The 11337-nt window shown below is 33.9% G+C and overlaps 1 long non-coding RNA gene across 1 annotated transcript; it reads right to left on the reverse strand.

Moving 5' to 3' along the window:
* Positions 1 to 293: 293 nt before the first annotated feature.
* On the reverse strand, positions 294 to 3840 carry LOC140872609 (uncharacterized). The gene is made up of 4 exons (XR_012147872.1): positions 3505 to 3840; positions 1265 to 3132; positions 1060 to 1161; positions 294 to 478 (listed from the first exon to the last, which is right to left on the reverse strand). It is a non-coding gene; the product is annotated as an uncharacterized lncRNA (long non-coding RNA).
* Between the last annotated feature and the right edge of the window lie 7497 nt (positions 3841 to 11337).

Here is an 11337-nt window from a genome sequence, read left to right on the forward strand (position 1 = left end):
ATTGTACATTGATGCCAACAAAGACGAGAAAGAGTCATACCACAAATAATCATAAAACAACGAAGGTTTGTACAGAGGCACAATAGTTTATTGATTCTATTTGGGTCCTTTTGCATGTATAAATATTGGTTTTTAAGCTTTCCTTCCAGTATCAAGTTATATGTTTAAGATATGTGAAAAGGTAAATGATTGATAAAGCATATAAAATCCCTCTCCTGATTCCGGAAATCTCTTAGCACTCACTACCTACGATTAGTAAAATATACAGATTAAATTTTCTTGTGAGCCTTCGGTCCAAAATGCTAAGATTCCAACCAAGACATTACACTAAACAGGTCGTCTGATTAGTTTAACTCACAAACAAGGCAAATCAAACTAAAAGCATTCTACTTCGATCCAAGGAATAACTCTCGCAGTGCATGATAGGCATCCTGAGAGCTTCGAGCCAGTCTCTGCGGAATTCTGCATATACAGCAACCTAGCAGCTCATAAGAATTAGATAAGAATAATAAGGGAACAAAAGAGCACATGTAGAACAATAAAATATGAAATCATCAGAAATCAGTATCCTCTTTCTATCATTACATATTTAAGCAGCATAGTATATGCATAACGTTACTTGTTGATTCTTTATATATAGTATGCATCGACTATGCTGCTTAAAAATGTATTGATAGATAATTATAGAAAAGAGAATTCAGCGCTTAAGAGATTTTCTCACAAAAGCCTGCATCCACGCCTCAGTGCCTCTGAGAGCATAAACTCTATAAACATCGCTTAGTTTAAATTGCAAAAATCACTTCTTATTGCCTATAGGTGAAAATATATTGGGGGTAAATCTCGTAGGAAATGGTTCGTAAACAAAATCATATTACAGACATTAATTCAAAGTGGAAAAGTAAAGGCTAATTGGAAGCGTTTTCAAGTTAACTTTATCGCATAAATTGTTGTAGAGTGTAGTCTCATGGAAAGAGTCCTGCCCTAAGTTTGTTTAAACTGCCATAGATATTTGAAAAGCTTGTTTGGATACAAGATCAAATATTAACAGCAAAGTCATACCTTATACAGTCTAAGGACACCAAACAAACTGGACAACAAATAAACTTGAGCGAAGCATAAGTCTGTGTTTTCTGCAAGACTACAACATTCGACGAGTATTACCTGAAATGGAATTAAATAACTTTCGAAATAAGTTGATCTGGAAACATAAAAATGAAGATGCAATACTCATGTAAAAGTGTGTCGAACGCAGAAGGGTACATACGAAGTCAAATAGGAGATGATACAACAAAGCAAGCGTTGCCCTTTCAGGTGTGCACATAATTAGCCGCCATCATTAGTTCCAAAGTCATTTCAGGTTCAATGTGGAATTCAGATTCTTTGCCACTATAGAAAACAAGTCCATAAGAAATCTCCCACATAATGATTCAAACCAAAATTCAAGGCTTCAATGCCACAAACACAATTTTTAATAATTAATGCACGAGGATATGATTCTTAAAATGCTTTAACCCAAGAAACTTTCAAAGCAGATCCGCTGATGCAGAATATTTGCTAAATGAAGACATCATCAAAAGTTATCCAAAATGACATTATCCTTCACAGAGCTTATTTCCATAAAAATAACAAAAAACTTATAATTAAATATTCCTCCAATAATAACTCACTAAGCAAATAACTTTGATGGTTAATTACTTGGTCATGAGTTATATTAATCATCCAAATTAATTGTTTGATAACCTGACAGCCCAAAAGGTTCTGTGCATGATTCTTTAACAAAATGGAGGGAATGAACACTTACTTTTAGTTTCAAGCACTTAACATGTGAAACATTATTTATTTGCCTACGCCAGAAAATACTCACTCCTAGGCTTCTTATGCTCACCCTTTACTCTAGTCCTGCTCACCTGAATCACTATTTGAAGAACATATATATTTCCAGCCAGAGGATTAATACCCAACTCACTGAGAGAATACATATCAGAGAAAGTCAATATCACTAAATCAAGTGATATTCATATTTATCCGTGTTATAGTGAATTTGACTTCTCCACCCTGGCTCATGTTGTGGCCAATTTACCTTGCCATACACGAGCAATATTGATGAAATTAATCCCATCATCCCAAGTCATTAGCACAATGTTCTTTCATCACTGTAAAACATGTAATCAGAACAAGTAAACAAGTACCAAAAATGCTTTCATAAAACAAGTTAAACTTTGAACAAATATCATCATGATGATCCTTTTAAAGTGGAGAACATCCTATTTTAGCAACCTTAATGTCGTCACTTACGAACCTATATATATGATGATCCAACAAGATCCATGAATACAACGGATAACTATTAACTCCAAGTAGTCAGACAGCAGCACCTCTGGTTAATATATAAAATAACAAAGCAGGCATGATAATGCATGTCTAGCTGTTCGGACAGTGAATAAACTCATTTTTGCAGGTAACGATGACGCCGGTAACTCGTGGCTACTAGCTAATTTCATTCAAATTCAAATAATTCAATACAAAAGCATAACTAGGCCATTAGATAACAAAACCCCCCTTGACAGACAAGAAAGAATGCTAATACAACTTTATGAAAGTTGCTCGACCAAACCAAATTTCAATAGAATTTTCTTCTGGTTAAAGTCCAGCATTTCACTCAAGCTACAATGTATGTGCTTTTGCTTCAAAAGTTTTTGCCTCGACTCTAACTTTTTCTTCAAACCGTGCCTAAAGAAATCAGGATAATCAGCAATTTCGCTATATATTATACACCAACAAATCTTCCAGCTAAAGTACAGAACAACAACCACAAATTCAAAATTTCATCACAAAGGGCAAAGAAACATCATCAACAAATATGAAAACAGTGAAATACCACATATTTTTATCTCGATCGAGTTCACCGACGCGCTTAGCATGGAACCTGTGAGCAGCGACCCGACCGCCACGGTGCCCACCGCCACATCTCTCGAACTCCCCATCATATATAGCATAAATATATCAATGGCAGAACAAAGCTGGGTGTTAGCGATCAAACAACACCCACCGAGAGCACACTTTTTCCGGGGCGAAAAGGGTCGTCGGGAACAATGTTTCCTTCAGTGTGTTCTTGAGCGACATCAAGAATGGCTGCGATGGAAGAATCCACACACGGTGGTTGTTACAATTTCTTGTACATAAATTATACTCCCCGCATCTACAGTGACACATCTTACTTAATCGCACAGCTCACAAGAAATCAAATCCAAGCATAAAACATGCACAAGAGCTTCAATGGGAATGGAAACTACAATAATTGGATCAACCATCCAACAAACGAAATCCAATTATATACAGGCATGCAAAACTTAACTGAATCATGGAAAAGTATAGCCAAGCTCCGTAAACTTAATTAGAATTAAAGAAAATAAACACAACATGTTGAACCCTGGCCGACACAACATTTCCAATTCAAAGATTTTTTTTTTTTAAAAAAAAAGACTTTTTCTCAAACCTACTTACTTCCGAAGGTGTCGTTTTCCATACAGAGGAAGGTAATGCCATCGGATACGAGAATGTGAAAAATGTAACGATCCTGAGAGAAGAAAAGCCTAGACTCAGCGGATTCAGTCGGAGAGTTTGTCCAGTATCCAACGGACTACTGCACCGGCGTTCCCCGTCACGGCACTAAACTCCACCAGCACCGTGGTCCCCCGCGCCACCAGACCATATAGAATCGCCATAACAATCTTGCGAATACAATTTACAATGGATACCTCGAATTCTTCATACGATTGATCAATAACGCGAGAATTAGAAAGACAAAGAGCCATGGGAAAGGAAGGATACGGTTTGGGATTTGGGGTCGAGGGTTTTTTTGGCTGTGAAATGGTGTGTAACGTGAATTTGACGATGAGAGAAACCAAAATATTATTAATTCAAATTAATTTTTTTTAAAAAAAATAAAAAGAACGCTCATAAACAACAGATGATAAAAACTATTGTCGTAGCCCTCAAAAACACGCTCATAAACAATATTTTTTAAAACCGTTGTCTTTGACCCATAAACGACAACGCTTTTTTAAAAAACTGTTGTCTTTTTCACACAATTCTTTGTCTTGGACAAAACTTATAAAATTTTTATATTTAACCAGATGCATCTAGGCTCTAACCACGTTGCCAATAAATCAGTTTCAAATTTGCGTGGAGTTGAGAAGATGAATGGTCATATTCTCTGAATTTATAATTAGATTTTTTCAAAGATATACCATAAATTAAAAGTACCTTCTCATGTTTAATTTACGATGTTTTCCCAAAAAAACATTATGATATTCAATTAAGGGATTGTTGTGCATTAACTTCTCCTATATTTAATGTATCTTTTTTTCTTCTTCTTATTATCAAATATAGAAATTATAACATACAAAAGAAGTAAAAATAATATTCCCTTCATTTCATATATATTGTCATTTTTGGATTTTCACATAGATTAAGACAATTGTATTGACAAAGCAAATTTTATATAAACTTCCTATTTTATCCCTATTCAATTAATTAAAAAATGATTGCACAATTTTTAAGGTGTAGTTAATAGGGTTATATTAGTAAATAAGTGTAAAAAAATATTACTAAATATGGTATATGACTATATATTTGAAACAAATAAAAAAAAAATGTTGACAATGTAATTGAGATGAAGGGAGTAGATTATTTAACAAATAGTTTTTATCATTCATTCTATTCTAAATTTTAAATATTCTAACATTTTTAAAACATTTTTGATACTTTTCCATATCGTGTTCAATATGTCTAGGGTGTAAACGAATCAAGCTGACTTGCGAGCTTTAATCTTTAGCTAATAAAAAAATATTAAGTTCGTATTATTCGAATTTGAATATGTTCAAAAAATTAAAAAATTTCAAATCGAAATATATCTCAAATTTTTATTCGATAGTTCACAAATTATTAGCGAACTTTAAAATTTTATTAATATAATAAAAATTTATAATCGATAAATATATTTCTACTTTTTGAATATTTTATTATTTTCGAGCAATATATTGAATACCTCTCAAACACGGTCGAAGCATACAAATCGAACTCAAATACCTCGCATGCAAACACGGTCGAAGCATAAAAATCGGACTCAAACTCTAAATCAGAGACTCAGAGTAAATTCGAACCAAATTCAAGCACTTAAAAAACATTTAATTATATTCGAGATTCGCCTCGATTTGATTTTTTTACAGTCAATTCATGTCATTTCCTAGCAACGAGAGAGTCGATATATGCATTGGTTTTTCAAAGTATTCATGTACAGGTGGAATGTAGCTATGCTTTTAATTAATACAGTTGACTTGTCAACTCTATCGTTAATTCGTTACCACATTATGGCATCCAAATAATTAAAACGAGCATTGTGTTTATTCATGCTTTTTTTTAAATAATTTTCTTTAAAAATAAAATCAAATATTTATTATGTCTTTAATAAAATCTTTTAGGAATATAACTAAAATTTATAGATACTGATGCATTCAAAAATTTTACATCAAATACATTACCTCGAACCGGTAATCATGAACCAATTTCTTCAATAAACCGAGCCGAATGATCCCAAAATATTTCTGCGTATCAAAGAAAACATGTGAGATGTGTAAGAAAAAGGTTGGGAGACGTTATGGAAAAAATACAACCTCTTCCAATAAGGGTTATAGATCCCTAATTTGTAAGAAAAGAGTCTCAGTCCATGTAGAATTGTAATGTATAATACAACTAGATTTATGCATATTCATGCAATATTATGATATATCTCTAAAATATAAATAAATATATGATATGGTTTTTATCATATCATCAATACTACCTCCCGGAGAGAAGTGACAACGAGTGAAACGAGGAGGAACTTTGAAGTGGTTAAATTTATATTTTAGAGTATGTGAGATAATATTCTGGTTGTTTGCAATTTTCTTTGAGCGTTCGTGATGGAGTGAGCTTACTGAGATGTGCCAAATAATGTGGCTAATATAGTCGTCAGACACTAAAGAGATAATCCAATAATCTTTTATATCGGGTCGATAGAGAGTCGTCAAAAGAGCCAATATTGACTATACCGCTCAATAAGAAGTCGGGTCAAGATACCAAAACTAACACAAGACTGAGCATAAGACGGGATCCAAGAAAATACTGATTGCCGTAAAAAGTCTATAAAGATCCCAACAGAAATATAATCTGATATAAGGATGACCCGAGCCGTTTGAAAGTTTATCTCAATAAATATCTGTAGATGAATGTCTGATTAGAACCGAGCTCAATAAAGAGCAATAAACGACAATATGATAAAACCGAGCTCAAATAAAGAGCTGTAGATAATAATTGTTGTTACCGAACATATCGGGCTTTTGAGATAACCACGAGTTGCGTGGGATTACATGATGTCGATCTTGGTCGGGCTTTTGAGTTTGACCACGAATTGCGTGGGATATGCCGAGCTTAGTCGGGCTTTTGAGAACACCACTGACGTGGATTTATTATTCCACTTGATAAGTGCATTTTGTGCACTTAATTTGTATTGATATTATTGGATAATTTTTTGGTTTCGAGCGGAATTATGTGTGGTTTGTTGTTGTTTGTGTTGGATGTTAGGAAACAAAGCAAATAATGAATTAATGATGGTTGGAGTCAAAGGAGTCAAGAAAGAGGCTAAAGGAGCAAAAATGGTTCAAGATTTTGAAGAAAAAATGAGGAAGGCCGAGCCTTATGCGCGCCCGCGCCGCCTGAAGAGTTTTAGAGTGAAAAAGCCGAGGCTTATGCGCGTCCGCGCCAGGAATTATGCGCGCCCGCGCGTGTTTGAGATTTTGAAATGTGGAGTCAGAGTCATGTGCGCTCCCGCGCAACTTCTGAGGCGCGCCCGCGCGTCGTTGTTTTCCAGCCGAGGTGTTTTGGAATTTATGGAAACTTTGGGAAATCTTTGGGTTTATTTTGGACGATTTTTAGGGAGTATAAAAGGGAGTTTTTCAGACCTAATAGGGATCTTATCAGCCGCCATAAGCACAACACTTTTTGAGAGAACACTTCGCGAGATTTTTGAGAACTCTAGAATTGAAGATCGCCTGGAATGAAGACGAAGCCTTTTCAACCGGACATGGGAGAGAGACTAAGGCTTTGTTATTCTTTCTTTTATCTTTTTTTGATAATCGAATTATGTTTGGATTATTAAACATGATTTGGTTTGTTTTGAATTTTAGTATGAACTAAACTTTTTAAAGTCTAGAGGTTGATGTAGCCTGGTCAAGACGTTTATAAGAATATTCAATTTTATTGAAATGAGTTTCTCTAAATTAATTGTGATTCTAGTTTTGAAAGTGTTTTCAATTTACTGGTCATAAATTGATTAGTTATATTTATTTAGAATCCGGCACTCGGGAGAGAGGATTTTGAATAGGATCGATAGAATTCACACTATTAATTGTTTATTAATTATCTCGGGAGAGTTTATAACTTTAATAGAACCTTGAAAGAACATCGTTTTACATATATCACTACAAGTAGATTCTTAATAGGGATATCAGAATTAATCTATAGTTGATACATTCTATTTGGCACTCGGGAGAGAAATAGTATAATTTATGTGTTCTTGGTTATTAATTGAAAGAAATTCATGAAAATAGATTAAATAGGAATGAATATTGTCGAGATCAGGTGAAATCAAACCTCTAGAACATTTTCTCTGCTTGATAATCTCGTAAAGATTGTGTGCGCGTGTGCTTTACAAACTTTAATATTTATTTAAATTGTCAGCAAATCTCTAAAGTTTAAACCATTTTCTCTGCTTGATAATCTCGTAAGGATTGTGTGCGCGTGTGCTTTACAAACTTTAATATTTATTTAAATTGTCAGCAAATCTCTAAAGTTTAATTTTTTAAATAAAATTAGGACTATTTTAATTACAAGTATTGAATATTTTCGTATTACTCCGCGTGGGATCGACACTTCACTTACTCTTTACTAAAACTTGACAACCATGTGCTTGCGAGCGTAAATTTTGCAACACCACTGATGTGAACTTTTGATGTCACTGATGTGGGCTTTTAATGCCACTGATGTGGGCTTTTGATACCACTGATGTGGACTTTTGATGCCACTAATGTGGGCTTTTTGATACCACTGATGTGGGCTTTTAATGCCACTAATATGGGCTTTTTATACCACTGATGTGAATTTTTGATGTCACTGATGTGGAGTTTTGATGCCACTAATGTGGGCTTTTAATGCCACTGATGTGGACTTTTGATACCACTGATGTGGGCTTTTAATTTTTTTTGCTGAATACTAGACCAGTTTTGTCTCTATTGGATTTCTGTATCTCATGCAGTTCACTCAACAGAGCTGATGACTTATTCCATGTTTGGAATTTTTCAGTCATCCTCCAATTTTCTGCTTTTAGTTGTTGATTTTCAACATATAGCTCTTCATTTTGGATTCTGAGCTCTGCAATTTCTTCTTCTAGATTAACTTTGTCAACTGGCATTTTCCAATATGGTTCAGTTGAGCAGTCCAGCGGATTACTTTTCTCAGTCTTAATTTCTTCAATTACCAAGCAGAGTTTTTGATATTCATTCGCCATCTCATGTAGTGCTTCAGCTAACTCTTCCTGAGTGAATTTTTCAGAGTTAAAGTCAAATACATATTTGTTGGCATTTGGTAGATCAAATTCTTGCTCTTGTGCTTAAATAAAAGATTGTTCATCATGAGCCATAAGTCACCTGTCTTTTTCTTTGATTTTCTAAGTTGCAGGGCTATCTGAGTTATAGAATTATTTAGTAGAATAAGTCATTTGACTCTTATTATCTTCAGTTCTCATTTCTTCTTCGCTTAGCTTGATTAACTGCTGCCAAATGTTCATTATTGTAGAACAAGTCTCTATGGTTTTGACAGTGCAGTTTTCCATAGTAGTGTTCCAGAAGCTCTTAGCTAAATTTCCAAATGTAGCCATTTTGATTTCGTTCGAAGACGAGAAAGAGCCTCTCTCTGATACCACTTATTAGGATCGATTAACTGAGTAGATAAACTGTTTTGATGTTGCTTGATAGGGAATCAGTTTGATTACTGTAGCAGTTTACCTGTTTACCTCTTGCGATGTTACGTTGTGTTCAGTTGAGGTTGGTCAACTAAGCTCTTTCTTTCTCGATGTCGATATTCATCGGAAAACAAGATATTGTGCGGAAAGATGCCGAATAATAGATTCTGAACTAATGATCAAATGACTTGGTGAGTGGGTGAGAGTGATTGACTATAAGTAAGGTGCACAAGAGTTTGTTTTTGGATGTTCGGAGATTTTTATACTCCTACGTCGCCCCTTCTTCCACCTCGGAAGGATAGCACTAGAAAACTTTGACTATTACAAGCAATTTGCAAGAGCCCGATCCAAGACTAGGGCTTATCCACTGCCTATCCCAGAACTCCTAGTTACAAGAACACAGTTCACGACTGTTTCTCTACTCAATGAGGTTTGCAGCACCTCAACTAATGTCTCTTGTTACAACTTCAACACTTAGTACAACAACGATCCTCACTGATCTGATATCCTTGATGCGTGTGCTTGTGTTCTTCGTTTCTTTGACTTATTCCTTAATGGAAGCTTTGAAACCTCGAATGAATATCCGTTGGTAGACTGAAAGTGTTCAGTTTACCTCTTGATGACTTGAATATGTTTGTGAGTTCTTCTTGGAGCCAGGTCTGTCTTCATGCGTCCTTTGATCTCTATTTATATGTTCTCTTACAATGACTCTAATTTGAATTCAAATAGTAGTCGTTATCTCTTCATGTATGTTGCCTCGTACTTTTAACATGACGGTACACTGTGGCGCTCTGTAGCTTTGTGACGTCATCTATGTACGGAAAACTCTATCCATAAAAGTAGACTGGTGTAAAGAGTTCAATCTTGGTCATGCGGTCTTGGACAGTTGAGTAACTATTCAGTTTTGGTGATTTCAGTTTGGCTTGCTGGAACAGTTTTAGCTATGGGAGACTGATTCAGTTTAGCTCCCTTAACTGAATCTAGTTTAGCTTGGTTAGCTCAGTCTAGTTACCTTGTCCAATTTGTGTATTCAGTTTAGCTTTTGGACAGAGCAGTTTACTTCATTATTTATGTTGTATAGTTTTGTCAACACAAAAACCAAGTAAGTTCCAACAGTGGTCAAAAGATTTTACAAATTAAAACTAATTTTTTTTAACCTAATATTAATATAAATATTTATTTTTTGAAATCCCCCTCAACATGCACTTGCACCTGAGGCGAAAGCAGTCTCTTGTATATTTCCTCAAGTCTGGCCACGAATTTGTGCTCATATATTTTTAGTATAAAAAACTACTCATGAATTTATTGATCTTTTCGTTCTCCATTTGACTATTTCGTCCTTGTTTTTTGAAAATTATTTCATTCTCTTTTTTCCAATTAAATAATTAACAACCTGGTAATTACAGAAGTCTCTCTTTCCCATTTTTTTCCTTCTTTTTTTTCCCCCGATCAAAAGTCTTCTTTCTTCTTTTTTTCTTCGAAAGTAGGGGACTGGGGGTCGCCGTTGATTTATTATTATTATTATTATTGTTGTTGTTGAAAATATGTTATTATTATTATTATTTAAAGTTGAATGTTGAATGTTGAATATTGAGTTGTAAAATATGGAAAATTAGTGTGTGATGATGTAGATGATGATGTTTTAATTTTTGGAATAATCTCAAATGTGGATCTATAAATAGGTCTTCATTTGTGATGAAAAATACAATTGAGTTGAGTGAAAAATATTATAAAGTGTAGAGTTTGATATATTTTGAGTTTGGAGTTTTTACTTTTTACCATAAATTTTTACTTTTTCACAACACGTTATCAGCACGATCGCTCGAAGGTTCTCTATAATTTCCGACGCTCCAAAACACAAGGAGAAGACAAAAATATTCAACAAGTAAGAATTTTTATTTTATTGTTTATATATTTTTATTGTGTATATATTAATATATAATTTCATGTTATTATATAAAAGGATGTCTCTGACACTGACCTTATAATAACGTGATATGATATATATTTATTATATATATATATATATACTAACTATATTTGTATAATTTCACAATCTTATATAAAAGGTTGTCTATGACACCGATCTTATAATAATGTGATATGATATACTATACCTGACTTTATACTAACTATATTTGTATAATTTCACAATATTATATAAAAAGCTGTCTGTGACACCGATCTTATAATAATGTGATATGATATACTATACCTGACTTTATACTAATTATATTTGTATAATTTCACAATATTATATAAAATGATGTCTACGGCAC

Source organism: Henckelia pumila, unplaced genomic scaffold, assembly GCF_033568475.1.
Source record: "Henckelia pumila isolate YLH828 unplaced genomic scaffold, ASM3356847v2 CTG_466, whole genome shotgun sequence".
In the NCBI taxonomy this organism is placed as follows: Eukaryota; Viridiplantae; Streptophyta; class Magnoliopsida; order Lamiales; family Gesneriaceae; genus Henckelia; species Henckelia pumila.